The following is a 25,348-nucleotide window of genomic DNA, read 5'->3' on the forward strand; positions in this document are numbered from 1 at the left end:
TAGCTTTATTACTGCTTTTAAACTAAGGACTAAAACATTATTTTAACTAGAAATCTGTTTCCACCTTCTCCCTCTGAACACATGGACAATCGTACATCCACCCTTTTCCCCACACCATGGTGGTATTGGTTGGGCAGGATTAACAGATGGCTACTGAAGAGCTTGGCTGAATCTCCCCAGACAACTAATATGATGAGGAAAGCGAAGGACATTGCTGCTGACAATCTGATAAGCAGAATAACAAATTAGCAACATTTATTAATGATGCAAGCCCAAGGAGTGTCTCTCAGAACATCCAGTAAAACAGATAAACAGTAGTGAAAATATAATGGAATGAAATGTTTCTGATGAACAGCTGATTGGTTTAGCCATAAAAGTAATGGAAGGACAAGGCTAAAACAAATTCAGACCTAAATAAAAATGTGCTAAATTAATTTTGGTATGGCAAAATTGAATTTTTTTTTAATAACTTAAAAATGCTCAACTGTAACAAAACTCTGCATTTAAGCTACAAATAAATCATCACAAATCAGCCTACAAATCACTCTGAACAGGACTTTTACACTTATTGGCCCACTGCATAATCATAATACATCACTATACAAATAGTAACATCACTATACAAATGATAAAAAAACATCCATTCTTCACATGGAAACCACAAAGACTGAGTTGGAGGATGATCTGAGCAGGCCACCCATGACTGTCATGAACTGAAGAAGAATCCTGTTCCACATCTTGCTGCAGATCAACAGTCTGACCGTGCAATTGGTGCACATATTGCTCTTGGATTGAAGAAAATTATTTTGCAATATTAATATAGATATACAACAAGAGTAGCATGGCAGGTGTGAGCAAACTCTTAAGATATTAGCCTTTAAGTATTTAATCAAATTGTTATTTTTTGCAGCCTGAAAATTATACATGCGGTCAAAGTACTAAACAGGGACCATTAGTGGGATGGTTCATGTGATTATAACTTTATTAATCCAATTAAAATGCTGTTTAAATAGTCTTGTGCTCTTAGTAGTTGTTTACACAATGTGCGGTATCCTCCTTGTCCTTACTAACATCAGTTATATTTACATATACAGCAAAGTTTCATCAATTGAACTTAGTTTTAATGAGACAATACTCTGATCATAGTGTCTACGTGACTCGAAAACAGAATATTCCACTGTATTCCCTTTAGCATGGCAGAGACCTTTCTCTTAGACTTAATAACTCATCCCCCACTATGTGCCCACATGCTACAGTGATGTTTTCCACCAACTTCACTTCAATTATCAATCAAAAGACAGAGTAAAACTTGGTATTTTTCCAGAGCTTTTAGCTGTTTTATTATTATTTTTTTTTATGCAGCCACCGTGCTCTGCAATAACTCTGCTAATGCTCAGGGCATACAGAAACTGATTTTAAAAGAGCAATATTCTGAGTTGGAGAAATAATAGCTTTTGTATATCTGGTGTTATCTTGAGCTATGGCACCGCTGGTGAAGTGTGTCAGGGATCTACGATTCTGTACAACCAACATACATGTTCATAATCACATTTACTTTCATTTTATATTTTTCTCCTTCTTTTAGTAAGATCATTCCAAAATTTGTATTTTCAGCACTGGGAGAGATGGTTTTATTATTTCAAAAGTACTTTTTCATGTAGCTTAGGTAGATACAGAATAAATGTAAATCTGTTTCTGTCAGTGGGACTGCTGGCAGTAATTATTATAGGGATTAAAGATGCAGCCATACACATTGCTCGCATTGGCTTCACTGCAAGGAGATTCTGGCTTTGAACTTGGAGGCCAGCTGGATCCTGCCTTCTTTGCCCTCCTCCCAGTCATGCATATTGTGTTACCTTTGTGAGTGCAGGTTGGCGGCTGGTGTGAATGTATCTCATCATATCTATGTACAACGTAAAATTAAATAAGTGATAAATCAGTTTTACAATTCAGTTGAATGCATTTTCATCCAGCAGAAAATTTGGCTGCTATCATTACTTAGTTACATTCACTTATGTGTCTGAAATAAAAATCCTTCTTCTAAGTCTATGAAAACTAAACTTTGTTTTGCGTACGCCTGTAAATAGGTTGACGTGTCTTTTTAATCTGTTTAAAATTGCACATTAATTCTGATTTTTTTTTTTTTTATCTTGATATGATTTAAACTGACATGAACTATAACATTCAAGTTCCCCGGAGTGGATTGAACCAGAACAATCACTTTTCTTCTTCTTTCATAGTAGTAGGTTTAAAGGTTGTCATCTCGACTTGGTTTTTAAAGTTGAAGACCTTTCACCTCTTATCCAAAAGGCTTTGTCAAAGCTGAAATAGCTGGTAAAAAGAGCTGGTTTATATGTGCTCATGGGGGAGGAGTCAGACCTGAAACTGGATGGTATTGTCTACTTAGAATTCATGGTTTCGGGTCGTTAGGAGTCCTTTGTCCTCAGCTGGGGTTGGAGCAACAGTAGCTACCAATGGAAGTAGCTACTATGATGGAATCCACCTGGATGAATGAGAGTCTTCATAGACATATTCTTCTTCTTTTTTTCAAGCATTTTGTGCATAATGAAACAACATATGTTCTAATTTTGATCTTCATAAATACAATTAGTTATGTTTTAGATTATAAATCCTTAACAATCAAACTTTTTCTCAGTGTAGTTAGTTACTGAGTAAAATGTGCATGGTCGCTGTGATCCATCAATATAACAATCATTGACTGCATGCGAACTGGACTGAGTGACCCCCCCCCCCACTTTTCAAATAGGAAGTACCAAGAAGCCAAAATCCCATAGACTCACATTGAGAAATAAACAGCTATTACTCATTATATTTGTCAGAGTAACAATTCTTGCACTGCTAGCTTTTTAACATATTCTTACTAATTTTTAGATTTTTCTCCTGATTTTTATTTTATATTTTTTGTAGTGCAACCTTTTTCAAATTATAAAATGGCAAGTCAGATGCCTCAATGTAAGTATATGGTCTCACATAAAATGTTCAAACGTTTGATTGACAGACTCTCCCAAGCCTGCTTTTAAGTGGTAGGGATGTGACCTTCCAACAAACTTACTCCTGAATAGTGAGAGTGGTTACCTTGGAAATGTTGACCCAGAACAACTTGGACCAATCAAGGCTTGCTGACCATTTCTGGTTTCAACATAATGACATCCATATTTCGAAAAAAAACTGCCAAATGAATTGACTTAATTTTGCTGTTGGAACTGGAAGCAAGCCATTTTCCATGGGTGGTGTCACATCTACTCAGTCCAGTTCTCATATACAGTCAATACTGACAATGTATTGTTGATTGGTGCAATAATACATTGTAAGTTATGACCCTTGAAAAGGTAAGACATGTTGCCAGACCATTTTCATTGCAATTTAAAAAACATATGAATATGACCAAAAAGGGTTCTAGGGCTGAAGTTGAGTACCGGTAAATCGATCGCAAACATAAATAGCCTAATGTTGGTGAAATAGGGAAATTATGGTGTGCCTTGAAGCTGATGTGACGAAATACCTCCAATTGTTGTTCTGTTGTAGCGGTACCATTGAAATTGGCGGAGACTCATTATTGTGTTCTTGTCAGATCATTATATAGTTCCACCACAAACAAGAGTTTTTTAATAATGATATAAAATATACCAACCCTGATCCAATCAAATACACATTCTGTGTCCCTTTCCATCTTGTGGCAAATTCAGTAATCATTAAAGACTTGACATTCATTGTGTTTATAGCCTTGAACAATGACAATCTCACATAGAATGGTGTGTTGATATGTATTTAGCTTCATTTCAATGAAACAACACTGACATTCACAACCTATATTCAGTCATTCATTTTGTGTTTAAAGGAGAGCAAATTCTTGGACTAGTCCAAAATTTGAAAAAAAGGCCCTACTTTATGTAACTTTTGTAACTGCTGAAATATTGGTTTTCTTTTATGCTCAGCAACTCTCATTACACACCACCCAGGAGGTGAGAAATCAATTTGTGAAACTTAAATGTGTTTTGTGTGTTTTTTCCCCCACCATGACAACGAAATACATTTTAAAAAGTAAAAGTAAATCATGTTATGTGTCAGGTGGACAGCAGCTCAATAGGTCTTTTTTGCCATAACTAACAAACAAAGGGACATTGTACTTTCTCTTTTTTCCTTACAAATTTCCTTGATGATAGAGGGCATTTTACGGTCAAACAGCTTGAGGCATACCTACATCCCTTGTGTGATAGCCAAGCTCTTTTTCAGATTGAGCAAATTAGTAAGGCTAATGTTCATTTCAAATACAGCAACTCTGACTCATCCATTTTACCCATTTCAATATGTGGATCTGCAATCTTCCATTGTAAAGCGCTCTACCTCTTCACCATGGCCACCCCATTTTGGCAGTCTTTGTGTATTTCTATTTTAATATTTAAAATAAAGTGCAAAAGTCTTTTACTCGCTGCCTCTGAATACTGAGGCAGACTTTTGGGCACCCTAAAAGTGCAATGGATCTTTATTCTGTGGCAGCTCTTTATCATTCATGTGTGACGGGATTGTTTGCAGTTTGTGACACACACACACAAAAATGCAATCTAAAGTCAGTGTGATCGCAAACTTATAGTCACAAAATAGGAAGAAACTTTTAGGCTTCGTTATTGTGCTTTTTTAAAACTGGATTTTAACCTCGAAAATACATAGAACTTCCCATCAACCCTTCTGACCAATCCTTAGCCTCTCTGCCCCTCTAGACATTCTGGATAGTGTGGTTATCAACAGGCAGTAGTTAGGATCATTTCAGATAAGATATGAGAAACTTGAATTCATGTGAAAACATTCATTCATCTTCTAATCTGTTTGTTCCCTTTTGGGGTCACAGAGCTGCCGTAGCCTATCCTGGCCACTTGCGGGTGAAGGGAGGGGACACCCTGGACAGGTCACCAGTCTGTTGGAGGGTTACAATCACACACCCATGCACTCTCACATTCATACCTATGGACAATTAACTTATGAAACAGGTTTTTGGATGGTGAGAGGAAGCCAGATTCCCCCCCAGCAACCCCATGCATGCACAGAAAGAACATGCTAACTCCACACAGAAAGGTTCCCCCAGTTGATGTTCTGTTTCAGTTCCCCAGCTGGGAGTTTTTTTTTTTTTCCCCCAGCTGGGACTTGAAATCAGGGGCCATCTTGCTGTTAGGCAAGAGTGGTAACCACTGCGACACCATGCAGCCCAAATACAAACATTTGGAGATAAACAAATAATGTGCATAATCAGTCAGCAAAAACTTATTTTCATAAAGAAAAGCTTTTACTTTCATTGCTGTTGTTCAGATTGTCAGATGACAATATTTCACTTTTATTTACAACACACTAACGATGAATTTTATTTATAAATGCATCAAACATGTATTTTTTTTACTTTATTTATTAGTTTTTTAATGTTTTAGTGAATTTGTTTGACTTCTCTAACAGAGACACATCAGTGAACATGGGCTGTTTATGCTGTTACCTGATACAAAAAAAATACATTTATTGGTTCTTGTTATTGAATAAACAGAAATGGCTTTTAAATTTTGTCATCTTCTCCTAGTTGCATTCTGATGCAAACAACATTGGTCTTTTATATTTTTAAGCAAATAAAACATTTTTTTTTTGATTGGGAGTATAGTCAACTGCGAATAAGACCTACTGGATTTGGAATTGATTTATTTCAAGCAATCAAAACAAGAATAAGAAAGAAAGAAGACAAACTAGAAAGAGATCTACATCTATACATAGGTATATCAAACCTAAGACAATGAATCAGTATTTGATTGGAAAATAAAAAAAAAATATCTAAAAAAAGTGATACTTATATGCATCTAAATACATGTGTAAAGGATGGCCTTGTATTTACTCTCATTAATCATATAGATAGATGACACATTGAATGAAATGTAAAGTTTGTCATACACATTTTAACTAATTGCTTGAAAATGAGTGGGAGGAAGCAAAGTTATTCCCATCCCTAGTATGCTTTACATAAACATTTTACATATTTTTCACTTAGTCCTGGATTACTACCCATTTCCAGCACAATGCTGAGTTTGGCGATCAATGTGCCCATCCCATTTCAGGCTTTATTTTCACCCTTCAGAAGCCAATGGGTGAGATCAGATATTATCTGCACACTGTGAAAAAGTCAATGGTCCCAATTGAAGTCTGTCGTAAACTGATGGGTTCATGGTCATCACGGTGGAAGCACAAACACTTCGGCTTGACCTGTCATACGCTGTTAAAAAAGTAGAAAAAGATAAGTAGAAAAAGACAAACATGTCAGAGTTATAAAGAGTGTTTCTCTAATCTAAAATAGGCTATTTCCTGCTGCGGAAACAGATGCACCATGTTTCCGTCCATGCCATTGAGATACGTATACACATACGCAAACACAAACATGCCTGGAATTTTAAGCCTGCCTTTGTAGTCTGCTCTTTGTGCCGTTTTCCACACAGTGTGATAGTTAGCTGTTCTGAAGAGTGAAAGTGCCATAGAGCATGACTGGGGTTGACTGCTAATCCCTGGAGTAACAAACCTGTGTGGAGACGTCTGTTGTATTGTGTTGTGATCCTAAACTTGTCAATAAAAAAGCCATTCTTTCACTGGCAACACTGGCAACCTACACATATAAATTGCTGCATGTTGTGTTCAGTATTTAGTGTAAAAGAGTGAAAAATATCATGAGGGAGGCGAGGAAAAAACACATGTAAAGTTTTGCCATTGCTCTAGTTTGAGTGCAATTGCCTTTCAAAATAATGTTTTGAGATTATCTAAAAAGATTAAACATTAGAACTGCAAAACAAAAAAACAACATAATGGATCAGGGTCTTTTTAAACCTTCTATTTTCAGATTTTCATATTTTCAGATGAAGCTCATGCAAGATGTAACTCCAGCTGTCTTTTTCTTCTTCTTTTTCTTTTGGCGTTTCCCTTCAGGGGTCGCCACAGTAAATCAGCTTCCAGGTCTGATCAGCATATTTGGCCTTGGCAAAGATTTTACATCAGATACCCTTCCTGACCCAACTCTATGTACTTATCCGGGCTTGGAACTGGCACAATGAGACCCTAGCTTGATCCCTGTCTAGTAACCAATCAAATAATACTTGGGAGCAGTAATTGGATGAATTGGATTTGCCTGCTTTTTTTAACCCTTGTGCTATCCTAGGCACTTTAACATTGGGAATTGGGTCATCTAGACCCACTAGACAGTGCTCTGAACCTTTTTTCTTCAATGATTTGTGATCTTCACTGGTGTCCATGGATTACATGAAATCTTTCCACCTTTATCCACCTTTGTCATGGTAGGGATAACACGTCAATGTAAGGGTGGGGTCATCTAAGATAGCACACGGGTTAATAAAACAGAAAACTCCAACTAATCTGTTCCTGGACACTAAGGAGGTCAACAGATTTTAATCACAAAATAATTGTATTATGCTTTCTTTGCACTTCCATGCACTAACAACAAGAGATTCAAAGTTGAAGACATTTGCACACACCATATATGTATTTTTATCAATGTCATTTAGTTTCAACAAAAAAAGAATGACCTAGTAAGAAAAATGTATGTTTGCTCAAATTGGCTTTTTTTAAACATGCAGGTTGAACCTATTAACTCAAAGGGATACAGGAGAAATGGACAGATTTAACACTGTTATGTAATCAGAACTGAGTATAACACAAATCAGTTTTAGACAAGCATAATGCCACCGTGATTGTGTTGCAAACCTTGATTCAAAGTCAAATGGTAGTGCAGGCAATGTCACATAAACATTTTTTAAACCTTCCACTCTTACCATCAGCGACACTGTTTTGAAATCCATCAGATAATTTGCATTGTTTCTGTAACATATTTTTAACAATCATCGTAATTTATTTTCCTCCTGCAATAACACAATTATCGTGTTATTTTTCATTAGCTTGATATTGTTTTCAGTGCTAAGGTGATTTATTTTTCCAACATTACATGAAAGCATTTCTTATTTCTGAATGATATATATAAATAATATTTTCTTTTAATGGAGACTTTGTGTTGTAAGTTTTAATGAGAAACATTCATTACAATCATCTCTCTACCAATGCCATGGTTTCTGATTCCCCCACAGCATAGGCGTTCTCCCAAGTTTTATCTATTTAAGTATTTGTGGTAGGGGGAATTCGCTGAAATGTAATTTTTTCTTATTCTTACACCTTAAACCTCATTTCTCCCTATAACCTGATAAAGGGCCTATATCATGCAAAATCAACTAGTTTGATCTTTTAACCCTTGTGCTATCTTAGGCACTTTAACATAGACATAACAGAGGGATGATGGGAAGGGGGCTGGCTTATTACTGGGCCAACAATCACACCCATAACTGTGAGGTTATTTTTTAATGAGCTTCTGATGCTCTGCAGAAATTATGTTCTAGAATATGACACAGGATATTTGATTTTGGCTAAAAACAGCACAATCATAATTAACCCTTGTGCAATCCTAGGCACTTTACCATTGGCAGTTGGGTCATCTAGACCCACTAGACAATGCGCTGAACCTTTTTTCTTCAATGATTTGTGATCTTCACTGGTGTCCATGGATTACATGAAATCCTCTCCACCTTTATCCACCTGTGTCATGGTAAGAATAACACGTCAATGGTCATCTTGACCCCGTAGGATAGCAAAAGGGTTAAGTGTATTATAATGTTCATTCTTCTCACAAAAAAACCCCAACAACCCCAAAGTGGAATTGTGATCCATTCACACATCTCTAAGCATTCTTCTAAAAACTTGTGCTCTGAGTACCAGACCCTCCCAATCCAGGAAAACCAGCGGGTTCTCATGAGCTGACGTAGACCAGGGAGAACAGCCCCTTCCAGGGGGAGTCTGTGCTGCAGCACCGCCCCCCAGGCTAACACGAAAACCAAACAACATCCGAACTTTTGCAAAGATGGATGTGTATATTGTGCCCATAAAATGATTGTGTTTTTGCCGATCACCTCTAGCTCCGTGGAGACAGTGGGTGTCACTGTCTCCACGTCAAATATATTGTCAAATATATGGATATAGTTTACTCTGAAAAGCTTAAGAATAGCATGGTATAGGCCCTTTAACATGTCTGTACTTTTTTTGCACTTGTGAATCCTGCAGTGCAAAAGACAAAATATACATTGGTTTGAGATTTACTTTGATGTGAACCTTTTTAAAGCAATGAGGATTGTCACGACCTTTAACCAACACTGCATCCTACTTTATTGTTTCTGGCACTTTGTCCATCATGCGACTCATTTGATTGTATTCATTCTCCTCTAAGCTAAAACTAACTTTCAACCAGTATCTTTCCATCGAATTATAAAGTCATCACTGTAGTTCATGCTCTTGGAATGTTTAGTCATCAGACTTTTTGTGGTGGTTGTAAATTTAATGCATGTGAAGTAATGTTTACACTTTTACGATGGCCTTCATTTAACCCTACAACTGTGTTGGCTCCTGTGATGGCTGCTTGAATAGCAACTGTTGCCAACATCCATTAGCAAGACACAACAACAATTTCTGCAACCAACATGTATTTTTGGTAATATGATTTCTTTGAAAGCAGCCTATTTTCTTCCATCTGCATCAGCTAGAAGTGACTTGAAAACAGAAACATGACTCACATCATAATGTCATAAGGACTTCAAAAATCCTCTGAGATTCCTATAAATTATTTCTTTTTTTAGACCTGCCTGAAAACATTTAAATCTAGACACCTGTGTGTACTTCTTCTCCAAACACGGAGGCTCCCTATCTTCTAAATTGTTTTATACTCTTTTTTTTCCTTCTTTTAATCCCCTTGCTTTACTCTCTTTTGTTTCTCTCCCTTAATCTCACTGCCTTGTGCTGTCTATTGTAGTTACCTTTTTCATGCTAATTGCTGCATCTCTAATAGCTATTGAAGGATGGTCACAGTTTACTCTTTTCTTCTTAACTCATATCTACCTCTGGGAGCTGCTTAGGCCCACCATGTGAGAGATGAATGAGGGGATCAAATGCAGTAAAATATTCTCAGATTTTGTACTTCCGAGCATCCTCACAGGAAAGGAGCAGGTATGTAAGAATAAAAGTCACCTAGATTTGCACTTGTACTGCTTGAGGAGATTTTTAAGAAATGCACCATTTTGCCTTTTCGGCAGTTTGTGTGAGCAGATTTGAAATAATCTGTTAAATCACAAGGAAGAAGCTCAAACAGCTTTGATTGCAGGTTGTTCCAATATTTTATTTAGTATGGAGTATATGGCTTCAAAGAAAACAAAACAAACACATGAGATTTTCATTTACACATGCACACGCGCATTTTAGAGCTCATTCTCCATCAATGTTTCCCAATCTACATTATACATATACATGCATGCTGTCTCCACCCACACAAAATATGCTCCTTAAAACGGAGTCTCAACACAGCTGCGCATTTCACCATGATGCTTGGCGTTCTTTGAGTTGTCTTTACTGATGAAGTAATCCCTTTTTGTTTTGTTTTTTTCTTTTGGCCCACCATTCTTTTCTAAAACTGCGTTAACGCTCATGCTCTGAGCTGTTACACTTCACTTACGCTTCACAATTTTTCTCTCGCAACAACCTTATGGGCCAATGACCATGACTGATATCCATGAGGACTACTCGCATGTTTCAAGGCTGCTAGCGTACAAGCTCTTTGTTTCTTCTGCAGTTGTCTCCATGTCTTTGCTGTTGTATCATTAAAATGGAATAATAGTAGGTGTGTGTGCGCATGTGTATCTGCTGTTGTCTTAAAAATGGTGGCTCAACATTGTGATGCTTGTCAGCCACTTGCAATAAATGTCGCCATTTCCTGCCAGTGAAAAAAAATATTACGCAGATGGCCCCTCCTGCACCATGTGTGTGGTTCTATGGAAATCAATAGTGGTTAAAACATGTGATGTTCATTTGTGAAATAGTTTTTTTTAATAGGAATGCCACATTATCATGTTAATGCTAAATATTTAATTACAGACAAATTAGCAAGGTTTGTTTTATTGCATTAATCTGAATTTTTATCTATAGCTAGTATCTATTATAAAAGGGTTAATGCCTGACAAGGATTCTTTTATCAGAAATTAAGTGACAACGCAAAGGGCTTGACTGCGTCAGACGGTTACTTCTCCAAAGTCCGTTCCTTTCTGATTATGCTCACCTCAAAGGACATTATCCTGCTTATGCTATGCTCACTTATGAAATAAATTAAGTAAATCCACAGATAGCAGACTATTTGATGCGTGGTGACGTATTGTCATGGTAACAGCTACACAGCCTGCCCCGACCTCGCTCTGCCACAGCGGAGGAAAAGTGGTTTATATGCTGTCACAAGTGAAACGAAGCATCATTTCAGAGGGACTGTTTGCCTCTTACGATTACACTACACAGACGTAGCTGATAGGTCACTATAACTAAAGGTGGTAGAAGTCAAATGTAGGTGTTCAGATATGCACATTGAACTGCAAAAAAGACGCAACAAACGCAGCTTCAAAATTAAAGGAATGGATGCAAGCAGAGCAGAAATTTTGAGTAGAAAAATCACAAATGCAGTGTTTTTGTCTTCTTTGCCCAAACTTTCAGAGCAAAGTGTGCATCATCAACTCCCTTCTCAAGCACATTTCCTATCTTAAATCACTGTGTCTGTATTAGAATGTATTTTTTATAAATTAAGCAATTCTTATCCAAAAATTTAGTTTTTGGGTGGATGTGGCCAAATTTTAATATTTTTCATTTGAAGTAAAATAGATTATTAGGCCTTTTTTGTGTGCAGATCTCATCCTTTTCTACTAGCTTAGTCAGTTGAGCTTCTAGGTTTTGTTCTATAATTCTTACATTTCTATGAATAATGGAGGAGAGTTTCAGAGCGAAGGTGCATCCTGCACCGCTGAAGCCCAAGGTTCCCAATTAGAAGCATGGATTGGTGCCAAAGCACATGTTTCTCCACTGTATTTGTTGGCACTTTTGAGACATAAGCTGCTGAAGAATTAATGAAACCAGCAAACAAAGCAGTGCCCGCCACATATATTTCATGCTGCCTTCACAAATTTGCCACCGTGCAGCAAGACATCGTCACAGGTTCAAGTGCTCCTATTTTTCCAAATGGCTGAGAGAGCATAAACACACATTTTATGTGAATGCTTTGTTATGAGATAGTGCTAAGCAGTTTACTTTGTACTCCTGGTGCTAAACAAACTTGATTATTTGACATGACTGACGTGAACTCATATATGTTATATCTGCATAAACAAATACTGCCAGGTTGTGAATGGGGAGTTCTCTTTACAGTCGCATCATTTTCATTGTGTTAAGAGCATTGGCCAGTCAAAGTCCAGGTGGTACCCATCAAAAATCCTTTTTAGAGTTGAGCTGTGCAAGAGTTCAGTCCGGCTTTGTTCATTTCATACTTACAAAGGAAACATGCGGTATTCCTTTAAGAAATAAAGTGTCTTCTTTGACTATGCTGGATGTCTTGTTTTCTATGAGCGGATGCTCCTGTGGTGCACAGCAGCTTTCTCCAAGACACAGTGGGACAAAACTTTGAGGAAGAAATTGGATTTTGGCTGAGGGTTTATGTTTCAGGCTGCCTGAAGTTTTTCTTTTTTTTTTTCTGTATTTCTTTTGGTCACCATGCTCTTGACATTCTCCACGGATTTATTCTATTATGTCCTTCCCTTATTTGGTTTGTGCATTTTAAATTATGTTGCCTGCTGTTTGGCTCTGTATAACATTCCCATTAAAAGCATTTGTATGTTTATATGCCTGAAGGAGATCAATTATTGAAATCCTCCTACCAGTCATTAACAATTGAAAAACAGAAAAATAAACATTTAGAACAACCCGGCTTCCACACACAGGTAGGTGAACATTAAAACATGTTTCTAAAAGAAAAGATGGCTGATAACTGCAAAAAAGAGGAAAAGAAAACAAAGGAAAATGTAATTCGATTGTTACTGAATTCTGCTTGTTTTAGCCACACATTATATACAATCTGTATGATGAACAGTTGTGATTAGGTAGTGTGTGGATTTGAATACATTAAAAGTACATTTTAAATGCCACTTAAAAACGTCTAAAATTGACAAGATTGAAGTTCTGTTGTTAATACATGCATTTTTGAGTTGATGGTTCTCTTTAATAGTGCGGATTATAAAAGCACTGCACAAATGGTGCTGTATTCTCTGACCACTAACTCATGCAACAACAATAGCCTCATGGGACTTTGTGGCTGTGGCTCTTGTGGCATTCTCTAGCAGCTTCCTGGAATTGCTTCGGTTGTTTCTCCGGGCACCTCTTTGGCTTGCTGAAGTCTAAGGTTTTGCCACATCATGTCAAAAAAATGATGGAAGATATTTTTCTGCATCTGTGTTTTTATTTGTTTTATGTAAAAATGATGCTTCCAGGATCTGCTGTTACAACAGTATGAAAAAAGAGCAACCTTTGGTAAGTTGAGCATCATTGCCTGGCAATCTCAAAACATCAGCCTCTACCATCAGATCAGAGTGATTTTACCTTGTTGGTCTGAGTGAGGTTCTGATGCATTTTAGTAAACCCCAAGTGAGCTGTAAAGTATCTTTAAGAGTGGAATGACATCTGTTAGGTCATTCTACGAGAAAAGTCTGGATGGAGTGAGGCGCTGATGCATACACTTCTGTAACCTTTGGTAAAGGACCATTGGGGTATTGGTAATTTGCCTTACCTAGGCCCTTTTGTAAAATTGCTGAACTTATACCAGACCTTTTAAAGCCCATTAGCTCTGTTGCAGAAATTACATATTTTCAGGAATTCAACTACAAATATTTCATGTTTGGAAAAAGTTACAAGGTTGTTTTTTAGCCCAGTACATCAACGGAACAAACAGTTATGCATTCCTGATTAGGTTGAATGGGTTTTTATCATGTTGTAGAAGCATCGGTGGTGCCGTTAAGTAGAATAATTGAAAGTAATAAACGGGAAGTTTTCAATATTTATGTAAAAGAAAGCTTTTTTTAAAAAAGCAAAAAAAAAACAACAACAATATGACTCCTGCTGATGCTGAAAGTACCCTATCAATCCACTTAGATGGAATTGGACCTCCAGCAGAGATTAGAAATTAAAAGTCCTCAACCTCGACTTCCTTGTTTCTGGCTGGTTTATATTTGCAAACACTTGCAATGTCTATGCAACCATGACAAAAAAGAAAAAAAAGAAAAAAAAGAAAAAGCTGCCATTGCCTTTGTAAGTCGGCCGAAGTACACGATGTGTCATGTTGGTCGTGTAGCAGGTAGCATGGCCCATGGGAGATTTAGTGGCTTTAATTACATTTCTCTTGCTGGCCGTTGAGGAGAAAGGAATTAAATGGGACTGTTTTCTTAATCAGCTCCCGCTCAGTGGGAAACCACCCTAGCTTTCCAAATGAAAAAGTGCACTGAGGCGTGAACCCAGTGCTGCATCCAGTCATGCTTATGTGGTAAACAAAATCGTGTGTAAGTGTGTGTGTGTATGTGAGCTCCTGTCTGTGTGTTCTTAAATGCCGTGTGCTTTGAGTCTAGGACATTTTTTGCCCTTCCATTCTCTGTTCAGTCTGTTAAGTTAGATGGAAATATTTTATACTGATTGCCATCCTTGGGAAGTGAACAGATGCTAGCGTTAGTGTTGAAATAGTCTCGGCAAAAAAGAACAGCAACCTTTTGTGTGTGCAGATAGAGTTTATAGCAAATGGTATGGCAGAATTCAGAGTGACTGCGGGAAGTATGACGAGAAAAGGCTTATAACAGACATACTATGGTTCTCACAACGGTGAGAACATTTTCTTTTTGGCTGCTTTTTCTCTACTTTCCTTCAACTTTAAGTATGCAGCCATGAGTCTATATTTCATGCTTTTTTTGCATCATTTTTCCAGCTGATTCCCCCTTTCCTTATTTTCTTTATACTTCCTCTTTCCCTTTCAACATTTCACTGGCTTAAACATCCATTTTTCCTTTGCAGCCGCTCTGAGATGGTCGAGCTGCAGCTGTGAATTTACTGCCCCATCAGGTGCTTCTAATGTATAAAGTAGAGCATATAATGGCTATTGAACAGCAGAGAGTTATGGTGCGTGGTATTTATATCCTTGGCCCCTGAGTCCGATAACATGATATTGAGATTGAGCTGCCCGCCAAGAGCAGTGTGATTCGAAGAATATGGGACATTCCATACATACAGTAGAGGCTAAAACACAGAAAAAAGGGTCCTTTGTACGATATAGGACAAGTGTAAAAGAAGATAAAGTCCAAAGGTAAGGTAAGGGACTAATCCGGCATTATGACTGTATATCAGAGGTGGATGAACAAGTGAAAGATGAAGTCATGACCTTTAATTGGAGGCTGGTGTTGAGGTTACATTTGATGAGACTTGACCTTCCTTCCTCTGGGTGGAAACAGCAGAGAAACCAATAAAAGTCAAACCCTTTTGTAGGATAGAGATGGACCTTGGAGCGTGAACTTGTTGGAGCATGTGTGCACATGAAGCACGAGTGTCTCCAATGGCAGCAAAGTTGTGTTTGTAAACACAAGACAGAAACCTGAGAGGCTGATGATCCTGAGTTCAGCCTTGACACTAAGGAAGGGAAGCCACAGCAAGGATCAATAACACAAAATGCTGCATGAAAGACAAGAGTAGACGTCAAGATGTTGGAGCAACAGAGGGTGGAAATTTAAATTTGGCTGAATGAAAAATGATCGTTTAAAATAATTTCAGTGCGCGACGGAAAGTGACAGGGTCTGTATTTGTTAAAAAATGTTCCTGCTATCCACTCTTGTACAACAGTGACAGTTGCATCAAAGCCGTTGATGATACAGAACATGAACAAACAACAGAGGCAGAGTTTGACCTTGCTTGAATATTTAATGGAACATGCAAATGAGACTTTTGCACAATTTCAGTGAAACCGGATGACAAATGGCCTTGACTCGAAAACTTTGACAGCTCAGAAGTTTCGTGTATTTGGTGTACATGTCATGGCTGACGAGACTGTGGCAGACCCAGATGCTGAAACCCGGAAGGAATACTCGGCAGGTGAGGCAGACGAGCAGTAAAGGATTTAATGGAGGAATGACAGGGTTCCAAGAGAGGATGTTTTGTGGATGGTTGGAGGGTCTTGGCGGCGTACACCGTGTTTCCAGAAGGATGTCCAGAGGGGCGACGAGGAGGGACCAGAGCGAAGGTGAGTCGGAGTCCAGAACGTGACAGGCGTGATCGTGATCCTAGGCAGGCAGAGACAAGACAAGGTTAGGCGAGGCAGATAATACATGGACTAGAATAGCGAGCAAGGCCAGAGAGTGCACCGTGGAGTACAACGAACTAGCGTCGAGTAAGGGTCCTGGTTCTCCTTAAGAGTCCCCCGGCTGATGAAGATGATGAAGCGCAGCTGGAGTCCTCAGGTGAACCTGATGAGGAGGCGGGGCCAACAGGGGGTACCATGACAGTACATATTGAATTATACTTCATGTTTGGCAAATATGTGACATAAAACTAAGCAGAAGTCACTGAGAAAGAACCTGCAAGTAAAGCATGTTTCCAGGGCCTCCACAATGACACCCACTACCTTTTTCTTGGCAAAGTTTTGGGGTTTTCACTTAATTCTGGACCTAATTACTGCAGTATACTCAAATAACTCAGTTTAGATTGCCAACTTCACAATATGTTGTCTCAGTGGAGTTTCTCAATGGGTGGAGGATGTTTGCCTCACAGTATCTTTAGATATACAGTAAATTCTGCCAGTTACTCTCCCACAAGAAAAAAAGAAAAGAAGAATAAAAGAATACAATCTCCAGAAAGGATGCCATGTGCGAGTCAAAAGTACACCAAAACACAAGACAATAGAGGCCCTGAAGGCACTATTTATATATATATATATATATATATATATATATATATATATATATATATATATATATATATATATATATATATATATATATATAAATATATATATGTATACAGAGCCAGTCTTTGCTTTACTGTTATCCTTGAGGATCATTTCTGTGTGCATACACTGTGTGGGATTTTCAGTATGAGTGTTAGGATGGAAGTGATTTCATCAATGGAACTGGAATTGTGGTCCTCCAAGGCAGATCTGGATTTCAATTATCCCTTAGTTTCCTAAAGCAAGGCATCCAAAAAAAGAAAGAAATACACTCTGCCTCCCAAGCATTTTCTGTTGCTGCACATCTTCCAGATAAGCCAACATGTTTATTTCTTTCACAGCTTTTTTTTTTCATTTCATCCTCTCTTCAGGCGCCAAGATGATCTCAAGCCCCCAAATTCTATTCTTTTATAAAAAAATATTGCCCCTTTCATTTCTCTATGCCAGGATTGTTGGTTGACCCAATAAACCAAGCAATAACCCCACTGAATATGCTTCAGGTGTTCTTTAACAACAGCAATGGACCTAATAACTTTTTTGCTATTTTTTTTTCAATTGTAGGGATATTTTCCTGGTTTGCATTTTAGTGTAGATACTGACAGTTTTGCCAATGCTGATAAGCATTTAAGATGACTATTTTTGGTACAACTGCATTGTAATAATTCATCAATTATAATTGCTGTCAATTATTTATTTATTTATTTCCAAATTATGCCAAAACACCAAAGTCAATACCAACAAATGTGAAATAATTGTTGTTTCTATTAACTAATTTTTCAGGTTTTCATCATTAATGGTTGACACCATATCATACATAACTGCTAAACTCTGATTTCTGTGTGGAAAACCTGTTTTTTTTTGGGCCTATAAAATCATAGAATTCTGAGATGTACTGCATTCAAAGTTGTAGCATTGTATCTTTCTTTGGGATAAAAATAAATCTACATTTTAGTGTTGGCTTCTTGCAGATTACAGAGATGAGTTCTTTGCCCTTGGTCACCGACTACTGTAACACTATTTTGCATCTCCCCTTGAAGCCCTTGTTACAAGTTTAGTTGGTTTGCATAATAACTTAAAGTTCTCATCCTTCTCATTATTTGGCTTCCACTTGCATCTCTCCCCCGCTTGCTCTTCTCTCATCTGTTTTGAATCTGGATTGTAGAATTAGGGAGTCGAGAGCTAGGTTGACCTTGGGGGCCATTTTGAAGATACCCAGAAGGGGACAATTACAGCCACTTTTGAAGCAACAAACAACTTGAGCTTGCCAGCATCCTGACCTGCTGTATGTGCATCTTGAAGTGAATACTGGACAAGATCCCACCACCACTCTGTCAACTCCACCGCCATACTTTTGCTTTGATTATTTTCTACTTCCTCAAAAGCAGTGTATGTGTCTAACCACTGGAGCTAGGAGGCATCAGGTGACTCTGAGTCTTGGCTGGTTTGCTGTTAGATTCCCACTTCGATTGAAGAATATATTCTGTGGATGTCACAGCCTGCTGTGAAGCCTCAAGGAGACAAGCTCAACGTGGTTCCCGTAAGCCTCCTGAGACAAAAATCAATACCCTGTCTGCCTTCACAATACTGGCCAAAATTAAACAGAAAATCCATAGAGATGTAAAACAGAGGAAAACAAAAACAAAGATATAAGAGAATTGATTGAAAAATACATGCAACTGGACATTTGATTGCACTGAAGTCATTATAGGCATCGATACATAAGCAAGTTAAATCCCTTAGAGGTCAGCTCAGTGATTACAGATTAAGATAATTGTGATTTGTAACATAATTTAAAAAGGAAAAGTGGAGCAAAAGAAAATTAAGATCATTCAGACTCATGTGTACAATTCTTTAAAATAGATTGCATTTCTATAGACTAGGGGATTGTGTCTTTGCTGATTTGTCCAAGCCAAAGGCCAATGTGGGTTGAGTAAAAGTGAGTCATGTTAACACAATAAGTGTCATGGTTTTCTGTGCAATAAAGCTGTTGTTATTTCTCAAAGGTACTAGTAAGCCAAATTATCAATTAGACCGGCAAGAGCAGTAATTATTTACTTTATGTCATTCTCACTGCAACGCAAACTACAGCCTTTCATCTTGGCCGGTTATGAAGAACTCACTGATAATCGTTTCCTTTTTCTCCTCTGGGCATCCTTTCAATAACTTCCTGCTCTTTGATGGCCATGACAGGTTGAAGGTAATTTGCAAAACTCTAAATATACCTGTCTAATGAGAACCTGATGTAGGGCCATGTTAAGTTTAAAGTCTATCAAACAACTCTTGCAGAGGTGATTTGCTGTTTATCTTCTAAATTACAACCCTTCTTGCCTCTGTTTTTAAATCTTCCAACCTGACATCCGTTTGTAATAACCAAAGGTGGTGTAAATAATGATTGTGCCCCAGAGCACCATTTATCTGACAAGTTTTCATACCTAAGAAGCAAATTGAGTCATTTGTTACCACATTTTGAAGCAATTTATTAAAAGAGCTTATTCAAATAAATATTGAATACATGACAGGTTTATCCAAATCAACCCTTTTCTTGTTCTTTTAATGTTTCCCAACAATTTGATTTACCCAGATCAACATGGACATATACGCTTTCTTTGGTACCGTAGTTCCACGAATAATGCGAAGAAAAACACATAATTTTTCTGGAATTTAAATGGATATCAGAAACATACATTTAACTGAATTTAAGATTTGTAGCCTTTTTTACCTGGAGCCCTTAAAAAACGTTTTGCCTCTGAGTTGTGGGCAGGACTGTTGCCGCGGAGTAAGCTGACCCCCATTTCCTGTCATTCATCATTTTACACTCTCTCCTACTAACTTCCAGCCCATCGCAACTCTAACCTAACATCATAGCAAAAATGGTGCAATATTGGAGCTATCCAGCCGTACAGTTTTGAGCCAGATGTCAGGTCGGACGAGGAAAATGAAGACCTACATAAATGTATTGGTCTGCAAGTGAAAGCATCAGAATGGAGCAGAGTTGGGTCAGCTTGTGGCTGATTGTAGCTTTTATGTCACAGCTATAAGAGGCTTTTCCAACTGTATTTTTTCATCTACTCCTGATTAACAATGATATGAATAAAGAAATACTCAGAAATGCAATTCCAAGCTTAATTTTCTATATATATGTCATCTATCATACAAAGAAATGCCACAATAACATGTTAAAAACACCAAAAACACAATTGTCATTGGAGTGGGTTTATAAAGATAATTTCTGTTAACACACAGAGTGAACTAAACCAGACATGTCAAAGTTTTAGACTCAAAACATGAAACTAAACTGTCTCACCACAGCGTGTCACTCAGGATCTTTGAGTGTAACCGGAATGTTATTATGGTGTGAAAAGAAACTTCCTTTCTCTCTCTCCCTCTAAAACTAGCACAGGTCCCCGGAGGACACGATGGAGATGGCTTCAAATTGATAATCACCAGTATTCATTATCATGGTTCCTGGATTTACTCTTGAGTTCATTTCCTAATTACTTGATTATGTATCGAAAATTATTCATTAATGTTTTCCACTTGCAACAGTTTGCACAAGTCATTAATTACTTTGAGTGTCTCTCGATAAGTAATGATTGGTTCCCTCCCTGATATACCCCCTGCTGCATTTTTTCTTCACATGGAAAGACATTGAATTTGAGAACATTTTCAATCATATTGACTACAACATTTTTTGTATTATTATTGTTTTTTTTTTACATTTTGTCCCAGTGCTGTTAGCTCTATTACTAGGCTCAATGGCTAGTAGAGGTGCACCACTACAAGTTTTATATAGTAGCACAGAAAATAAAAAGTGGGACAGCATAATAAGAGAAAGAAACAATATGATAGAACAGGAACAGTAGAAAAATATAGAAACTATACCTTGAAGTGTTTTGTCCAAATTTTGCCAAATTATTAGCTGTCATGTTGACCGAACATCTGGCAACGACAAGTATAACTGCAGTGACTTTTAGAAACTGCTGGGACTGTTTTTAATTCAACTCAATTAATTTATTATATTTGAATTTAACTTAAAAATACTTTAAGTTTTATTATGAAAAAGTAGTAAATAATGTGTCATTGTATTTACCCTTGTGCTATCTTGTGGGGTCAATATGACCCCACCTTTACATTGACATGTTATCCTTACCATGACAAAGGTGAATAAAAGGTGAAGAGGATTTCATGTAATCCATGGACACCAGTGAAGATCACATATTGAAGAAAAAAGGTTTAGCGCATTGTGGGATCCAGATGACCCCACTCCCAACGTTAAAGTGTCTTGGATAGCACAAGGGTTAAAATAAATCGTTGTCGTTGTTTGAACGCCCATAGAAATATCTCAAAGTTAGTGAGGGGTTTAAGGAAAATACTTGTATTAAAAGTATTTTTGTTTAAGACATACATTTTGTTATGATCAACTAGAAGATTGAAAACCTCTTAATTGCTATTTTTATCAACTCAGACTGAGAGTAAACAATATGCTTTTAATTGCTTAAACCATTTGTTTTTAAATTAATATGTTTGGCCTTATGTTTGAAATAGCTCTAGAACAGACAAACTTAAAAAACTAAGGAGCCTGGAACTGCATGATTTGATGTTTCTCCTGAGAAAAACACTTTTTTAGTTGAAAACAGGTTGCTTAAGCATTAGATTTGTTTCTTTTTCTTTTTTTGTCTGATTGTCAAATGACAAGCACAAAAAGATACAGACACATGAATGGTGTTCGAGATTAATATGCATGGTTAGAGCGTGCACATTTTATTATTCATGCATTGTGGTGTGCGTAATCTCACATAGATGCTGCTCAACACAAACAACAGGGGACAGATGAATTTTAACTTCCGGATTCCTCCCCATAGAGACATGTTCTTTCTAGATTTTCCCTATAGCAGAAAGACATGGCTGTTTACCTCAAAATATGTGATCCAATGTGATGATTTCAAGATAAGTAACTGATCAAATGTAATATCAAAACTGACAACAAACCAAGGAATGTTTTTAAAAATACTTTACTATCTTATAAATATTTTTCTTGTGAGTATTCTTTGGTATTAATTAATCTATTATTTTTTTGGGATGTTTGGATACCTCAGAGAAACATTTGTTTTTAACTTCATAATTTTCTGTTTAGCCAATACAACGTTTGCTCTCTTTGAGTCAGAAAAACACTGGGTGGATTCTAAAAGTATGAATAAACCATTAGAGCTTTTGTCATTTTCAATTCCACTCTTGCATTTTTTCTTTTCCATTTCAGGACAAAAAAGGAAAGTTTCAGTGCCATTAGAATACTCTTTGATTGATACTGAACTGCTTTACTTCCTGTTTAAGTGCATTTCAAACTATGGCAGGCATCCTTTGGGAAAACACAGATGGACTGTTTACCATCCCAATGTCATTTCATATTTCGTTCATTTCACATGTTTAGTTTTAAATCCGCTCAGTTGGACATCTCTTCTCCCTTTTCCTTTTTTCATTATTTAAAAATGATTCACCTCAGACGAACAGCATGTGACATTTTTGGGCACTACTGACTAAGAGACACATCCAGGCTTGGCATGAAAGGTAGACAGCTCTTTAAAAGCTTTTATTCGGGCTGAAGCATTTGACGTTTCAGGCAGACAACTTGTAGTATTTTTAGTTCTGATGATCAAATATGTCCTCAGAACTGTTTAGGTGCTGGTAACATAAGAGGCCAGTTTACAAAGTGGCTTAATTTGTTTATTTAATGTCAGTTTATGACACACCAGCTGTCTTGAATCAAGTACAGAAAAACAACAAATGCGACTGCATGTAAAGCAAAACTATAGGCTAATGCACAGAGCTATGTAATTGACTTCAACTGTTTCAAACAAATGGAAGGATGGAAGAATGGGAAGCAAAGCTGATTTTCCTTTGTTCCCCTTGAATAGATTTAAAGTGACATAGTGCAAAAGGAGTGTGGAAGGATAGCACGACTAAGGAGCGCTGTATATAATCAAACATGCTGTGTCTCATTTTTCACCTGTGTTCTGTTAAAGATGCATGCATTGCCTTTTCTTTTTTTTCTTTTTTCTCCTCTGGCCTTGCAAGCTGGATTCCATTTCTTCCCCTCAGAAGTCAAGAGGGATCACAGTAAAAGTCATTTGTAATTCAGCGCTCTTGAGAGGGTCAGAACTGTGTATCCTGCACCTGAACCAACCAAAAAAATGTGACTCAATGAGATACAGAAAAGAGGAGTTTTACCTCTATGAAAGTAAAGGTACTTTGCACAAACTATATTTAAACTTAACCAGGTCTCTCACACATATCTGTGGATTTTACCTCCTTGTTTCATACAGAGGGTGTAATGAAAAACTTGAAAAATCCTGTCCTATCATGTCCCACCCATCATGTCTGCGTCTGACTCAATGTAGCACAAGCTTTACGCAGGTGTTGTATTTGTAATCCGTCAATGAGTCAATTTTGCGGCAAAAAGCCGGAGAAAGGGAAACAGATCCGAGTTTTCAAATAAAGACTTCTGTTGTACTTAAAAAAAAAAAAATTCTATACTTACGGTGATGTCCCCACACGTTAATGCAACTTAACACAGCCGATAACACTGTTATCCATTTTTTGATGGCGAAAGATTAACTTTGGAAGTACAAAAAAAAAAAACCCACCATTCATGACACATGGACTCTGTGAGGACGGAGAGAGGTGCCTGATTGCCAAAGTTTTGGATGTTGATGACACGAGGTTGGCAGGACAAGCCACTCCTCCAGAATCCAGGGTGGAGGAGGAACGGACTGAATATGCAATGTAAACTAACTTACAGTCGTAAAATGGATTATCTACGCAATGCAAGTGAGACGACTCAGACGAACCAGTGTAAATCAGGCATAAGTAGCAACCAGTTAACTAAAGTAAAATTAACTAACCAAAGATGGGCACGTTTAGTAGTTTGCAAAACAAATAATCATATAAACCCTTAACCTATTGGCAAAGAAAAGAAATTCTTCTTAAGAATCCATAACCTACAAGAGGTGTTTGCACTTATTTTCTCAGTAGTTTATATTCAAACTAAGGTACCATCAAATCAGTCAAACCAGTGACTCAAGTAAATGAGTCAGAAATAGCTTGACTCAACACTGGGGCCTTGACAGAGAGATTGCATGACATACAACGTCATCTTACATTACTATTTGTGCAAGTTTGCATGTCATTTTTTCTGTTGCTTTGCCCTGCCTGTGTTGTGAGTAAGATTCGTCCTTTGCTTATTGGCTACCATTAACATGCAGGACTGCGCCTCAGTGAGAGAAATGCTGTTTGCTACAAGCGTTTCTGCGCACCTGAGTCACTCGTTGAGCAGTTCCTTTATCAGCGTGGAGCAGCAGGATGGAAGAGCACATCTTGGACTGATAGTCAGCCTGCTGCTACTTACTAATCCTGCATACTGCCAGAGAGAGAGAAAAAGAAAGTAAGCAAGGACTATAGAAATGTTTTTTGTTGCATTGAAAATAGTTCAGAGGCTTTCAGTCATACACAGATCCCCTCTCCTGATCTACGGATATAGATGGACTGTAGAGAGTCTATTGGATTACAAAGTGAAGAAAAAAAGGAGGATGTTAAAAAGGTGTGTGATCACATAGTATTCCTAAAAACATCCTATTGATTTTACTAAATCAAGTTTCAAGAATGGCATTGTAGGTTTATTTAATATGAGAAGGCTTTGTGTGTATTTAATGAAATACACTCACTTGTAATGACTCCTGTAACCGTCTGCTGTACTTTTTATGGTTTCATAGTTCAAAATGTGTTGCTGTGGAGCATTTTACACCCGAGACGCATTAGAGTGGGAGATGGAGGAAGATGGGAAGAGGTGGAGTGCTTCAAACTAGGTCGTTTTCTTTCTCTCTGTTTGGTGTATAAATCTCCTCACTATAAGCCTTTTAAAGCCAGACATTGTCACAGATGACCACCACAGTAGGGTTGGCTTTAATTTTCTGTTGTCCCATTATGTAAGTAAAAAAAAATATGAATTACTTTAGGAATGAATAGAGAAAAAAAGAAGGGGGCAAAGTAATACCAAACTTCAAATAAAACAAGCATTTCTTACTGTAAACAAGAGATATGCTGTCACTTTTGAAAATTAGTTAACATCATGCACATCTTCTCAAGCATGAAATCCACAGAGCCTCCGCTGGTGATGGGAAATGGGCTGCAGCTCCAGTCATGTTAGACACAAAGAAAACCAGTTTCAATGTCATTAAAATGGTTCATTGCTCTATTTTCTAGTTTACTAAGATTAATAATAGGAAATGAAAAACATATACTCAAAGGAGTTCCTCCATTTACACCGCTGTGCAATTATAGGACCCAGATTTAGTGAACAAAAAGCTGAGGCGAGGAAAAATTTAAAAAGGCATGTATCGACAGACTGCGGGAAACTGAAAACAGTGAGTAAAAACT

At 37.4% G+C, this 25,348-nt stretch overlaps 1 protein-coding gene and 1 long non-coding RNA gene across 5 annotated transcripts in view; one reads left to right on the forward strand and one right to left on the reverse strand.

The window, feature by feature from the left end:
* Positions 1–25,348, forward strand: part of pcdh9 (protocadherin 9) — a 205,099-nt gene that overhangs the window by 77,246 nt on the left and 102,505 nt on the right. The window lies entirely within an intron of this gene.
* LOC110017366 lies at positions 16,077–16,647 on the reverse strand. The gene is made up of 2 exons (XR_002292734.1): positions 16,338–16,647; positions 16,077–16,256 (listed from the first exon to the last, which is right to left on the reverse strand). It is a non-coding gene; the product is annotated as an uncharacterized LOC110017366 (long non-coding RNA).

This window comes from Oryzias latipes, chromosome 3 (assembly GCF_002234675.1).
Source record: "Oryzias latipes chromosome 3, ASM223467v1".
NCBI classification, from domain to species: domain Eukaryota; kingdom Metazoa; phylum Chordata; class Actinopteri; order Beloniformes; family Adrianichthyidae; genus Oryzias; species Oryzias latipes.